This window comes from Equus asinus, chromosome 18 (genome assembly GCF_041296235.1).
Source record: "Equus asinus isolate D_3611 breed Donkey chromosome 18, EquAss-T2T_v2, whole genome shotgun sequence".
NCBI lineage: Eukaryota > Metazoa > Chordata > Mammalia > Perissodactyla > Equidae > Equus > Equus asinus.
Genome location: NC_091807.1, coordinates 25,204,292 through 25,217,270, shown reverse-complemented (window position 1 = coordinate 25,217,270; position 12,979 = coordinate 25,204,292).

The window sequence follows — 12,979 nt, the reverse complement described above, 5'->3', positions numbered from 1 at the left end:
GCAATTTCTTATTAAAACAGCTTGCGAAGGATCTTGCAATGTATCGATAATGCTTCCTGCAGGGTCCAAACTTCTTTTCCCCGATTCTAGCCCTGGGAAATCCTCATTATCTGTTTTCTTCCCTCCTGTCTGTACAAAACTGCGTGGCTACAGGGAAAAAAAGTCTTCCAACTTACTGATTTCATTAGAAATACAAGTGATTCAAACTTCACTTTTGACTCTATGTTTCACTCCCTATAGCAACGAATCAAAACTTTCTTCAACATCTTGAAGTCCCCAACCCTCCCTGGAATTATAAATTTGAACAGATGAACAGATGATCTCACTGACAATTCACTGAAATGATCAAGACCACCTGGCAAATGATGTCTCAACTTCCCTGCTCTCCTAAGAGCGTCTTTGTGTTTTCATATGCTCTTTCTTCCTTCACTCTAACCTCCTCAGAGGAAGACTCTCCCTTTTATAAACGCCAAGGTTAGAATGCCTGCATATTTCTATTTAACATCTCCGTGCCTAGAACACTGTGTTGCTCTATCAATTATACATTCTGCCATGATTTCAGTCTCCCTAATGGATTTCTACCCTTTACTCATAAACATGTTCAAATTTTCATATCCTTCCTCTAACTAGATTTCTCTTGTTTTACATCTTTTTCACTTTCATGTATAAACTTGGTAAAATAAGCCCGTGCTCTCTGCCTCCATTTTGACCAAATACTCACTTTGTAAATCCTTGAAATTTGACTCTCCTTCATCTTCTTCCTCACCACCATCCACTCACTGATCCTGATGTATTGAAAGTCACCTCCGATCAAGATTAACAGCATTTTCTCAGTCATGCTCCCCTTTGCACTCTCTGTGACACTTTATATTACTGATTTCTTGAACTTTCTTAAAGCTTTATGTTTTTCTGGATATCATTTTGTTTTATTCTGGCTCTTCTATCCCTCTGCTCCTGTGTCCAATTAATTAAAAACCTACCACATGGCAGATGATTTTTTCCTATCTCTTCCACTTCTTATGTAAGGCTACATTCTCAGCCCAACTTCTTTCTATGATTATCCATTAGTGACCTACTACCTGGCTGATATGATGATGGCTGCCTCATTTATATTTTTAGTCCATATTTCTCTGTCTATAATTTCAGAGACATAAAGGAATCAATCCACTGCAATAATTCCATGTGAAAATTCTATAGGTACTTCAACATATCCAAAATGTTCTAATAAACTTTCTCCTTAAATCTGCCCTTCTTCCTATACTTTCTATCTTGATTGTGAATATCACCACCAATCTAGTACTCTAATACTACATATATCTTAGGTATATCTCATCCCCTCTCATATAAACCATTTAGTCAATCCTGTTATTCTATTTTCTCACTATTTCTCAAACACATTATTTTATTCACTCTCCACTTCTCATTTTACTTCTTTAGTCTAAGTTTTTACCAATTTGGGGAGGTATATCGCAATAACCTCTTAACAGATCTCTGACTTTCTACCTTTTAATCCATTCTTCACATTGCTACCACTGTTGTTTTTTTTTTTTTAAAGATTGGCTCTTGAGCTAGCATCTGTTGCCAATCTTCTTCTTTTTTCTTCTTCTTCTCCCCAAAGCCCCTCAGGACATAGTTATATATTCTAGTTATGGGTCCTTCTGGCTCTGTGATGTGGGACACCACCTCAACGTAGCTTGATGAGCAGTGCTAGGTTTGCACCCAGGATACAAACTGGTGAAACCCCAGGCCACTGAGGCGGAGCACACAAACTTAACCATTCGGCCACGGGGCCAGCTCCAGCTACCATTGTTATCTTGCTGAAATCTGCCTCATTCCCAGATAGATTCTACACCACAGCCTGGGGCACAAGTGATCTTCTGCAGCCTGTCACCTACTTTGCCAGCAGACTTTTATTCACTACTAACTGACCTTCTGAATACTGTATGCTTAAATTCAACTCAAACTCCTCTTTGACTAAAAATGCCCCCTCCTTCATTCTTGTTGAAATATTAAATGCTCTTCATTTATATCCATCTCAAATTTCAGCACAAAACAGATTCATCATTTTCTGATTTCCACGATTGGAATTAATAGCAATTTCTGCAAATACCCATGATGCCTGTTTTGGCGCTTCAGTCATAGTACTTATCATTGCATGTGCCCTTGCTTTCAGTCTCCAATTAGGTCATAACCACCCCGAGAATGAGAGTCCATCTCTCCATCTTGCATGGTATATTACACTGGATGAGTTAAATTGCTTTTAATGACATTTTATGGCCTGCATGTAAAAGCTTTAATGTGAAAAATAAAAAATATGATTAAAATTAGAAATAGAGAAGGAAATAAAAAAGGAAGGAAGGAAGGTCCAGATTACGAGTTTTGCCTGTGAAATTTTCTTCTTTGAATTATTCATTGAGAAACTCCAAATCCAGACATCATGCTGATATATTTTATGCATCTAGAATTAGGAAGTCGTGGAATACAGAATGACTATAGATAAGATAATAAACCGAGGCCAGAAGTCGATTTATTTAGCTTCTTCTATATAACTTCAAATCAGGCTGCTGCGAATCACAGAACAGCTAAGATAAATGGTTCTTTTAAAGTTTGATTGCTTTTCTCCAATGTAACAATATGAGAATTGAGTGAGTTTTTCAGATGCCAGAGGGTAATAATGGTATTGTTTTCTTCTTTTCATCCTGAAACATATTCCTCCATGCCACTAAGGACAATTTCCATGTTTGCTCTTCTAGTCTTATTAACAGAAAAAGAATAGCCATAAGTTGTTATTTTCTTGCTTAGATCAATTTCTATCAGTCTTTTCCACTGGAGGCCTCACAAATCACCCATCTGATGTCGCCTTGTGTGATGGAGATGGTAGTTGTTCACTTCTACGTGCTTCCTCCTAGAATATGTAGTGGTAGGCCAAAGATTGAGCATATATTCTGAGAATTTTCATTTTTTATCACCACAAATTGTGTGTGTGTGTGTGTATAAGTGTGATGAACACATGGTTGAATGCATGTTGGTAGAGAAGATAGTAAGGTGTGTGGTCTAACCATTTCTTGTTCACTGAAGTAGAGAAATAGAGCTTTCCCATACATTGAAGAATGCTTACCCTCCTGTTGAACTGATTTATCTAGATGTGAGCTAGGAAGAACTCTGATAAACTAAGATATGAACGCATCACTGGCCCTAACATAACCTCAGAAGGGACATCTCATCACTTTTACGATAACCTACTCATTACAAATGAGTCTCTGAGTCTACTCCACACTCAAGGGGCAGGAACAGCAGGAGGCAAGTATCATTGAGAGCCGTCTCAGAAGCTGCCTGTATAGCATATACCATCTATTCATTCACTGTCTCTGTCTCCACAGACTCGATGGACGCTTTGTGCATCTTTCCTTTGTAAACGGACTCTCTTACAAGCCCAATTCAAAGCCACATTTCCCCCAAGATCGGAACAGTACTAACTGAACTGATGGACTGAATGCATCTTGAATCTCATTCTAGTGGGCCCTTTAAAGCTGTACGTGGACATTTAATATTTATCAAGGGAGCTTTGGCTGCAAGTTTGCTAGAAAGGCCTATCATCAGCCTACCCAGACAGAGGCCCAGGGAAAGGGACATACACATTGGTCTGTTCAACAATGCAGTGAGAAGCTGTCAGTGCTCTAGAGCATCCTGAAGATTATTTTGGTGGGATCGTCAATAACCAATTATCCCAGAGATCTAACTAAATAATCCTTTAAGCCCCAATTTCCTCACTTAAAATATTATTTCATATTCATAGGCTGTTGGGAGAACTCGTGCAGTGGTGGGCAGAAGATTGTGTGTTATGGACTGAATATGTCCCCTGCACATTCATATTTTGAAGCCCCAATCCCCCATGTGATGGGATTTGGAGATGAGACTTTTGGGAAGTAATTCAGTTTAGATGAGACGTGAGGGTGAGGACCTCATGATGGGATTAGTGTTCTTAGAAAAGAGACCCCAGAGAGCTCCCTTGCCTTTTCCACCATCTATGAACCAGAACTTGGGCTCTCAACAGATACTGACTCTTCTGGCAGCTTGATCTTCGACTTCTCAGCCTCCAGAACTGTAAGAAAGAAAATTCTGCTGTTTAAGACACCCAGTCTGTTTGTTTTGTTTTGGTAGCCTGAGTGAACCATTGTCTACTGTGTAAACTGAAATAAGAAACACTAACAGGGAAATCTACACCATCCTCATCATCTTGATCCAATCAGCCAAGGTAATTGTCAAAGGATTAATATTAATTTTTTTGTAAAAATTCCACTACATACATATTCAATTTCGCTTTTTCAACTTTATTCACATAGCTGTTGATATTTTTAAATATTTTAAATGTATGCATTTTAATTTAAAATAACTTTTATTAGTTCAAATTATAAGCTATTGAACATATTTTCATAGTACATGTGTTTGATCTCTTCTACATATATCTCAGTATAATAAATCCCCCCAAAACTCAAAGAGAGACAAAAGAGAATTGATTCAAAAGAGTAATTATGAATGTTCACATTTTTTACCTCAGAGTGTGTGTATGTGCATGATCTTAATCATGAAACCATACGGTTAAAAGCTGTGGCATGTCAATTTGGGAGCCATTCATAATTCCCAAGTATTACAAGTATTAAAATTATTCTTCTCATGCCAAACCAACACTCACAGCCTGTGCTACCTTTCTGAACATGTGTGCAAAGGTGAGCTGCACACAGTAGCTTGAATTTTAGTAACAGCTGCAGGAAGTAGGATAAAAACAGGAAAAGACTAAAAATGCAACACCTCCAGAAATTAAAATAATCTCCAGAAGGCAGCCATTTCAGTCTGGTTTGTTCACCACTATATGCCCAGTGCCTAGAACAGTGGTGATAGACAGTCAGTGCTCAGTAAACATTATCAAGTTGAATTGAAAGGACTCCTTGTCCCCAGGACTCAGTCATCAGGCTGGGGGCAAATCTGAAAGGGAAGTTTAAGAGTAAACTAACTTTTAAGTACCTATTGTGTGTTAAATACTAAGAGGCAAAACCAAATTAGGATTGCAGTCTTAGAAACATCAGTCTATAAAGTGATTTATATTTTAAAACATCTTGGTGAAGCCATTGTTTTTAATGTACCTCATACCAGCGTTTATGTTCCAAGAGAGTACTACTAACAATAGAATGCCTCGGTGAGTGCATGTGATTTAAAAAAAAAGAAATTTCGATGATGAGACTTTCATCAAAAGTCTTTAAGAATTCTTGAATCTACAGATGACACACAAATCTAGTCTGCTTATGACTTCTCTTTAAATTTACCTCAATTAAAAATGAGTTGTTCTATCCCTTCCTTATTTTCTCAACCATGTTAGTCTCTGGCTGTTATAGTTATTTTTATCCCCAAAAAACCTGATTTTCTAACAAAAAGGTTTAGATGCTTTACATAATATGATCTCCAGTTCTCATGGATATAGCTGAAACTTCCTTCAGAAACCAAGAGTCAACACAGAGCTTCAAAGGGCCCCTCAGAAAGGGTTTGGAACACATTTGCACTGACAGGCCTGTGAGCACAGTTTCTGTAGCATGGGGTTATTTAAACCGAAAGCCAATGATCAGGCTCGGGGGAAAAATGCTAAGCGTTCCTCAAACATAACCGAAAGATGAAATGGATTCTCTAATGCTTACTCCGCAGAGACAATAAGTGTAAGAAACAAATTCTGGTCAAAGATTGGTGGTACATGGTCTTACATTTCCTCCCTTTTAACTTTTAGCCACCATTAATCCTTGGAATGAAGATAATTGCTTTTCTGTGGTGCTGGCACAACATGCAATGGAGAAATTTAATAAAAACAAAATTACAGAACACGGTGGTTTATGTTTAGACTTACAATTTATGTTTAGACTTCAGGATCTTGCCACTGATTTCTCAACACATTCACCGTAAATTATCAACTTGTGTCACCCAGACCCAGAGGCCCTGCTCTGACACATGGCTTCTTTTCCCACCCCATCCACCACTATGATTCCTTGCCTCATTGCCATCAAGACATACTTCCTATCACTTTCTCTGCCACTACATTTGTGATTATTCGCTTATCTCTTATTTTTTGATTTTATTGAAGTCGTATTGGTTTATAAGATTATGTAAATTTCAGATGTACATCATTATCGTTCTGCTACATCATGTTCACCACCAAAAGTCTAGTTTCCATGGAGTCACCATACGTGTGTGCCCCTTTACCCATTTCACTCTCCCACCACCCCTTCCCCTCTGGTAACCACCAATCTGTTCTCTGTATCTATGTGTTTATTTGTTTATCTTCCACATGTGAGGGAAGTCATACAGTACATTATCTTTCTCCATCTGGCTTATTTTGCTTAGCATAATACCATCAAGGTCCATCCATATTGCCACAAATGGCATGATTTCATCTTTTTATGGCTGAGTAATATTCCATTGTGTATATATACCACATCTTCTTTATCCATTTATCCATTGATGGGCACTTAGGTTGCTTCCAAATCTTGGCTATTGTGAATAATGCTGCATCAAACATAGGAGTGCATGTATCTTTTCAAATTACTGTTTTCATGTTCTTTGGATAAATACCCAGAAGTGGAATAGCTGGATCATATGGCATTTCTATTTTTAATTCTTTGAGAAATCTCCATATTGTTTTCCGTAGTGGGCTTATCACACTTTATATGTGACCACATCTGCGGCGACGGAAGCTCCTTGAATAATTTCACCTGTCTTTGTCACTGTTATAATTCTTGGGCTCTAGAGCAGTGTCTAGTACACAGTAAATATTCAAAAAATGCATGTTTATAAAGTAAACAAATAAATTCATCCATGAATCTTTCAATCAATAATTAAAATAATCAAATAATAAAAGTAATTCTCTGGAAATATTTCTATTATCCATCACTTGTAGAGCCCAAAAGCAGTAGATGCTGCTTATATGACAAACATGACTATTTGTACAAAATTTCACCAAGGTAATATTTGGCATTCTGAAAGCATGTTTTGAAGATAGACAACTAAAATTAGTTTTATTCTTAAGTAATCAATACATTAAATTGTGTCTTAGAGGCCTCATATCTTCCCAGATAGAAAAAGAAGGTAGTTGATGGGAAGTGTGTATAGAATTCTCTGCTTCCTGGCCTCTTGAGTCATCTAAATGTCTTTTAACAGGCTTTTGTTTTTATTTTGCTCTGGTTTGCTTTTGCATCCCACATTAAAAACGGTTTTCAAAATATAAGAACTCTTTGGGTAGGAGTCAAAGAATTAAACTATTGGATTAGCACTTTAGAACTTAAAATTTTAGTACTTCAGAATTTAAATTTTTATTAACTGAGAAAGCAAGTTGTGCTCAATATGTTTTCATTGAACATAAAAAAACAATTATTAATCCAAAGCATAACACTTGCCAACAAGCTAATGTCAATCCTGTATACTATTGATCAGGCAAAAATTTTTAATAACTCAATAAACTGTCAGTACTGAATTATTCAACGTCCTCAAAACTGTTTAATTCACAGGAGGACTTATCCAAAAGTGGAAACATAATAAGTATCATTTTGCTTCTAAGCTATGTATGAAAGTAGTAGCATTATATTTTAAACTTTAAAAATTGCCACAAGACAATTTTCTGAATTTTCTTGTTTTCAAATGTACATTTTAAATAGAGTTTTTTTCTACCTGGAAAAATAAGAACATTTGCCATAGAAAGATAGTTTGAATCTAAACTTGAATTGTTGGAGTAAAAGGTATAAAATTGATTAATTATTTATAACCTGCCAAGTCTTTATTTTTTTCCCTGAATAATAGCCAAAGATCAGGACTGTTCTATTTTCGATCTATCCACTTGCCTTGAACACTGCCAGCTTTGCTATCCCGCCCATTTTTAACTACCATCTTTAATGCCCCAAATCTCCATCTTCTAAAATAGGTACATTTCCAAAACACACTGGTAAAGGCTCACATTTTATTAAGTGTAGCCCTTGGAAGAGAATTTAAGAATCATATATTCCAATTTGTCATGTTACGGATAAATTAGAAACTTCAGTTAAATTAAATACATCAAAGAGGTTGAAATCATACCATTCTTGGTCTTTTGCTAGTTTCCTGAGGCTGCCGTAGCAAATTATCCAAAACTAAGTGGCTTAAAACAACACAAATTTATTCTTTCACAGTTCTGGAGGCCAGAAGTCTAAAATCCAAGTGTCAACAGGGACATGACCCTCTGGGGGGCCTCGGGAAGCCTTTTCAGCTTCTGGTGGCTGCTGACATTCCTAGACTTGTGGCCACTTAGTTCCAAGCTCTAATCCTGTCTTCGCATCACCTACTCCTTTTCACGTGCCTTCTCTCTACGTCTCTTACAAGGACACGTCATTGGATTTAGGGTCCATTCAGATAATCCAGGATGACAGTTCACATCAAAATTCTTCACTTAATTACATCTGCAAAGCCCCTTTTCCAAAGGAGGTAACATTCACTAGTTCCAGGGTTTAGGACATGGACACATCTTTTTCAGGGCCAACTTTCAACTCACTGCAGGTTGAGACGGGAAGTTTAAAGCAGTAACAGTAACAATAATATTCGTATTCATCTGCATAGTAGCTGTATACTCCTCAGGGTGCTTCCACATGCAACCTCTGATTTTATCACGAATCCAGCTCCCTCCTTTCACCATGAGACAACTAAAGCTGGAAGAGTTACCTTAAAGGAGACACAAAGCTAATTAATGACAAAGCAAGATTAACCACTAAATCACTGTAAATACTTTTTTGCTTTTATTTTTCTTTAACTTAAACAAATCAACTTCCTGTGCAGAATTTTTTTTATATCTGCACATCTATAGTGATGTCCTAGAATAGTTTTCCCCTAGCATTTTGGAAACAGCTACTATTTTTTTTTTGTCTTGAATTTTGGTTAGAAACAAGAAATAACACCATTCATCCTGATTAGTAATAATAGTCGATGTATAATAAACTCTGACTATGGGCCAGGCATGACATTTTACATGGATTATCTTATTTACGCACAGTATATATGGTGTTTAAAATCTGGCTCAGCTGGGGCCAGCCCAGTGTTGCAGCAGTTAAGTGCGCACACTCCGCTTCTCGGTGGCCCAGGGTTCGCCAGTTCGGATCCCGGGTGCAGACATGGCACTGCTTGGCACGCCATGCTGTGGTAGGTGTCCCACATATAAAGTAGAGGAAGACGGGCACAGATGTTAGCTCAGGGCCAGTCTTCCTCAGCAAAAAGAGGAAGATTGGCAGCAGTTAGCTCAGGGCTAATCCTCCTCCTCAAAAAAAAAAAAAAAAAAAATCTGCCTCTGCTATCTGACAACCCTGAGTTTGAATTCAACTTCAGCATTTACTCACAGAGACCCCTTGACAGTCAGTCAAACTCACTAAGCCTCATTTTCCTAATCTGATAATTGGGGTGTGGCATTTGACCTGCCCTCACTGCGTTATCTTAAAACAAAAGAGGAAGTGATACTTGCAACCTTTAAAAGAGTGTGTGGATCTTATCGCACCCTCCACTTAGGGCATATGTTCTTTTGGACAGAAGGCACTTTATTTACTACAATGGCCGTTTTCAAAACTAGAGATTTTTTCTCATTTCTAACATTTCTAGATTGTGTCTTATATATATATGATATTTATTATAGTTAAATACTTGCTTATATTCTGTACCTTTTTGTACTCCCTACCTGCTCATATCTTCACCCTTTCCCATTACATGCCTTTTCAAGCAGGACCACACGAGGAAAGTAATTTTGGACAATGTTCTCTGGAACCAAAGAATGGCTAATAATACTGTCTTGAGGGCACAGCAAAGGTGTTCTTTACTCTAGAAAGCCCCTTCCAAATCAAGAGAGGCCGGACCTATGTAAAACCCTGCCCTAAAAATCTCTTGCCTCAATGCTTAACACAATGCCCCATGCGCGGAGAGAGTCAAGGCTCTCCTAACATTTCTCCACCATCAACAAGAACTGCCAAGACCCCGTCTCAAAGGTTCTGTTAAGTGGGCAAGTTTTCATGCAGTGATTGTCTGTTTTGGAAGGATCCTTAAGAACTAAGGCTTTATAATGTCTAAATAGAGAACCCATTTTAATGAGACCTCTTTTGTTGAAAACTTAGGAGCACGCTTTTGAAAATTTTCAGTTGGTTTGCGTGTTTTGCTGTTAACTTATTTTGAAAACTGGAAGAAAGGAAAAAAGTAACTCATGATAATGGCAGATGCAGAGCTGTGAGGAAGTCTCCCAGAGGACGCAGCAAGGGTCAGCGTGAGAGCTGGATTTCACAGAACATCTTTAGGCATGGCTGTGAAAGGGGAACAAACAGCTCGCTAATTACTCTCATCAGGGATATGATGCAAACCCCACTGGAGAAGATGATAATAAAAAGGGGAATATAAATGCTTAAAGCCCAGAAGACAGAGTGAAATGGACCTAAGATATATGAGCTAATAAATCTGGAGAAAAAAATTCAAGTTCAAATATGTGGGAAAAAGCGAGGGTCTGGAAAGAGAAAGAAAAACTGATCTTCACATTAAGTGATTGTGTGACTATTTGAAAGGAAAAAAAAAGTGCTCAGATGGTTTTAAATAAGAGCTAAAAGCAGTGGGAGAAAAGTGTGGAAGGAAAATTTGGTCAGTCTACCAGAACAACATTTCCTAGCAGCAAAATCTATTAAGGGGTGGAATAATTTCCCCAGAGAGCCAAAGTCTCTTCATTTGATTATTTTAAAATTAGACTAGACAAACCACTGGGAAACAACTAGTCTGGGGTTTAATCCATCCTGAGTTGGCAGAGAAAGGCACGCAAGATGATCTAATAAGTTGATCCACCATGTAGTCCTAAACTAGTATTAAACATGACTAACCACTTGTTTTTGTTCATATCCCCATTTGCTTTCCAGAAACTGGAACCAACAAATACGTTGGTAAAACTATTTAACACGTGGGATGCATTAAATACACACTCCAGGAAGACCGCTTTACCAGGCAGAGGCACAGACATCCTCACCCTCTCGTGGCAAAGGCAAGTAAATAAGAAAAGATGTAGTGAAGGAAAGCTAGAATTCCCTCCTTCCACCACTACCACTGCTCTCTGAGGCGAGTTCAAACACCTTAACAGAGTAAAAGATGTGCTGCATTGGCAAAAGCTGACACACTTCAAAAGCGCCTACTTCCACTTTTCCTCTGACATTCACAATAGCCATTCTCATCCTCTCTCAGCCCTTCAAGTGTTCAGGGTGGTCTCTTCGCTCATACTGTGAGCCCTGTTTGGAGTACATGTCACTTTTAGCAAGAGAAACTGTTACTTCTACTGTTTCCCCTTTCAGCACTTCCTATGGAGATTTCACAGCAAACCCCCAGGTATAAATGTGGCACCAATCTTCTATGCTCCCACAACACCATTCTCTGATCAAAACTCTGTGCACAGTATATTGCAATCATCCATTTACTTGTCTCTATCACTCCCTAGACTGTAGTTTATGAGATCGTGGATCACTGTTCTCTTGTCTACTATTTTATCACCTTCCAGCGCAGTGTCTGACATGTAAGAGTTCTACAAGCATTTCCTGAATGTATGTAGATAAGCCATCTATTGTCACAATAATGTCATGTAACAAGCTCCACTAAAAATTAGTGACTTGTAACAATAATTTACTCATGCTCTTGTGCCCGCTGATCAGCTGGAAGTTAGCCGATGAAGCAGCTGGACTTGGTTAAACTTGGAACCAAGCTGCAGACTGGAACTCTGTTCCATGTGTTTCTAATCCTTCTTGGATCAGTGGGTCAGTCAGGGTATGTTCTAATTGCAACGGCAGAAATGCAAGAGGAGTAAGCATAAGTGGGCAATGCTCCTATAAGCCTAGATTTGGAACAGCCACAGTTATTTTTAATCATATTCCAGTGACCAAAGGAAGCCATATGGCAGAATCCAGCATAATGGGGTAGAGAAATACAGTCCACTACTAGTGGGAGGAAGTGTGAAGTCACGTAGTAAAGAGAATGATGGTGCGAAGAGTGAAGGATTGGAAACAGCAAACCAATCGTCCATATTATCAACAAATAATTGTGGTACAATTAAGATGCTATTTATAACCTTGGTTGAGTAGTAGGTTCTTCTTCTTGATTTTAATAAGCTAGAGTGTTTGCCCAATAAGAAAATAAATATTGTCTGATATATTTGTATGAATACTCAATAGATTTATTATCTACGTGTATTATATAGCTAAGTTAGAGAGTTATCTATAATGCAAGATAGTTTTAAATGCTTAACAAACTGATAAAATCTACTAATAATCATTGCTCTGTTTTAGTTCTTTTTTGACACAAAACTCACCTGTCATTTGAATTACACTTCTTTGGAGGCCAAGAGGTATCTCAGGGTTTGTGTGCGTATATATATATATATATATATATATATATATATATATATATATATCATTAAGAGGAATAGAAAAAGGAAGAAATTTAACTTACCAGTTAATATTTTTTTACAAAGTTGAACCACTAATCATCAAATTGAATAGCTTTAATGTGACTGTCAATAGAGTGATTCTGGGGCTTTATGGATAACTCTGAAAAACATCCAGAGATTGCTTTCATGATTGCTCTGAAAAAGAGTCTAGACAAGAACATGGTTCAGTGGAAAGATCACTGGTCCTCAGTGGTTCCATTCTAGAGTAATCTAAACTCTTAAATTAGAGGTGCCAGAATAGCACAGAGGTTATTGCACGGACTTCAGAGACACAAGCTTAAGATCATGTTCCACGTACTGTGTGTGTGGCCTAGGTCAAGTTATTGAACTTCTCTAAGTTTCAGAAGATAATAGCACAGTCTACTTCTTATCATTGTGAGGGTTCAATGATAATCAATGAGAGTAGAGAGGAAGACTCATGTCCTCTTCATCGTTTCTCTTCTAGCACTAAGCAGAGTGCCCAGCTAATACTAT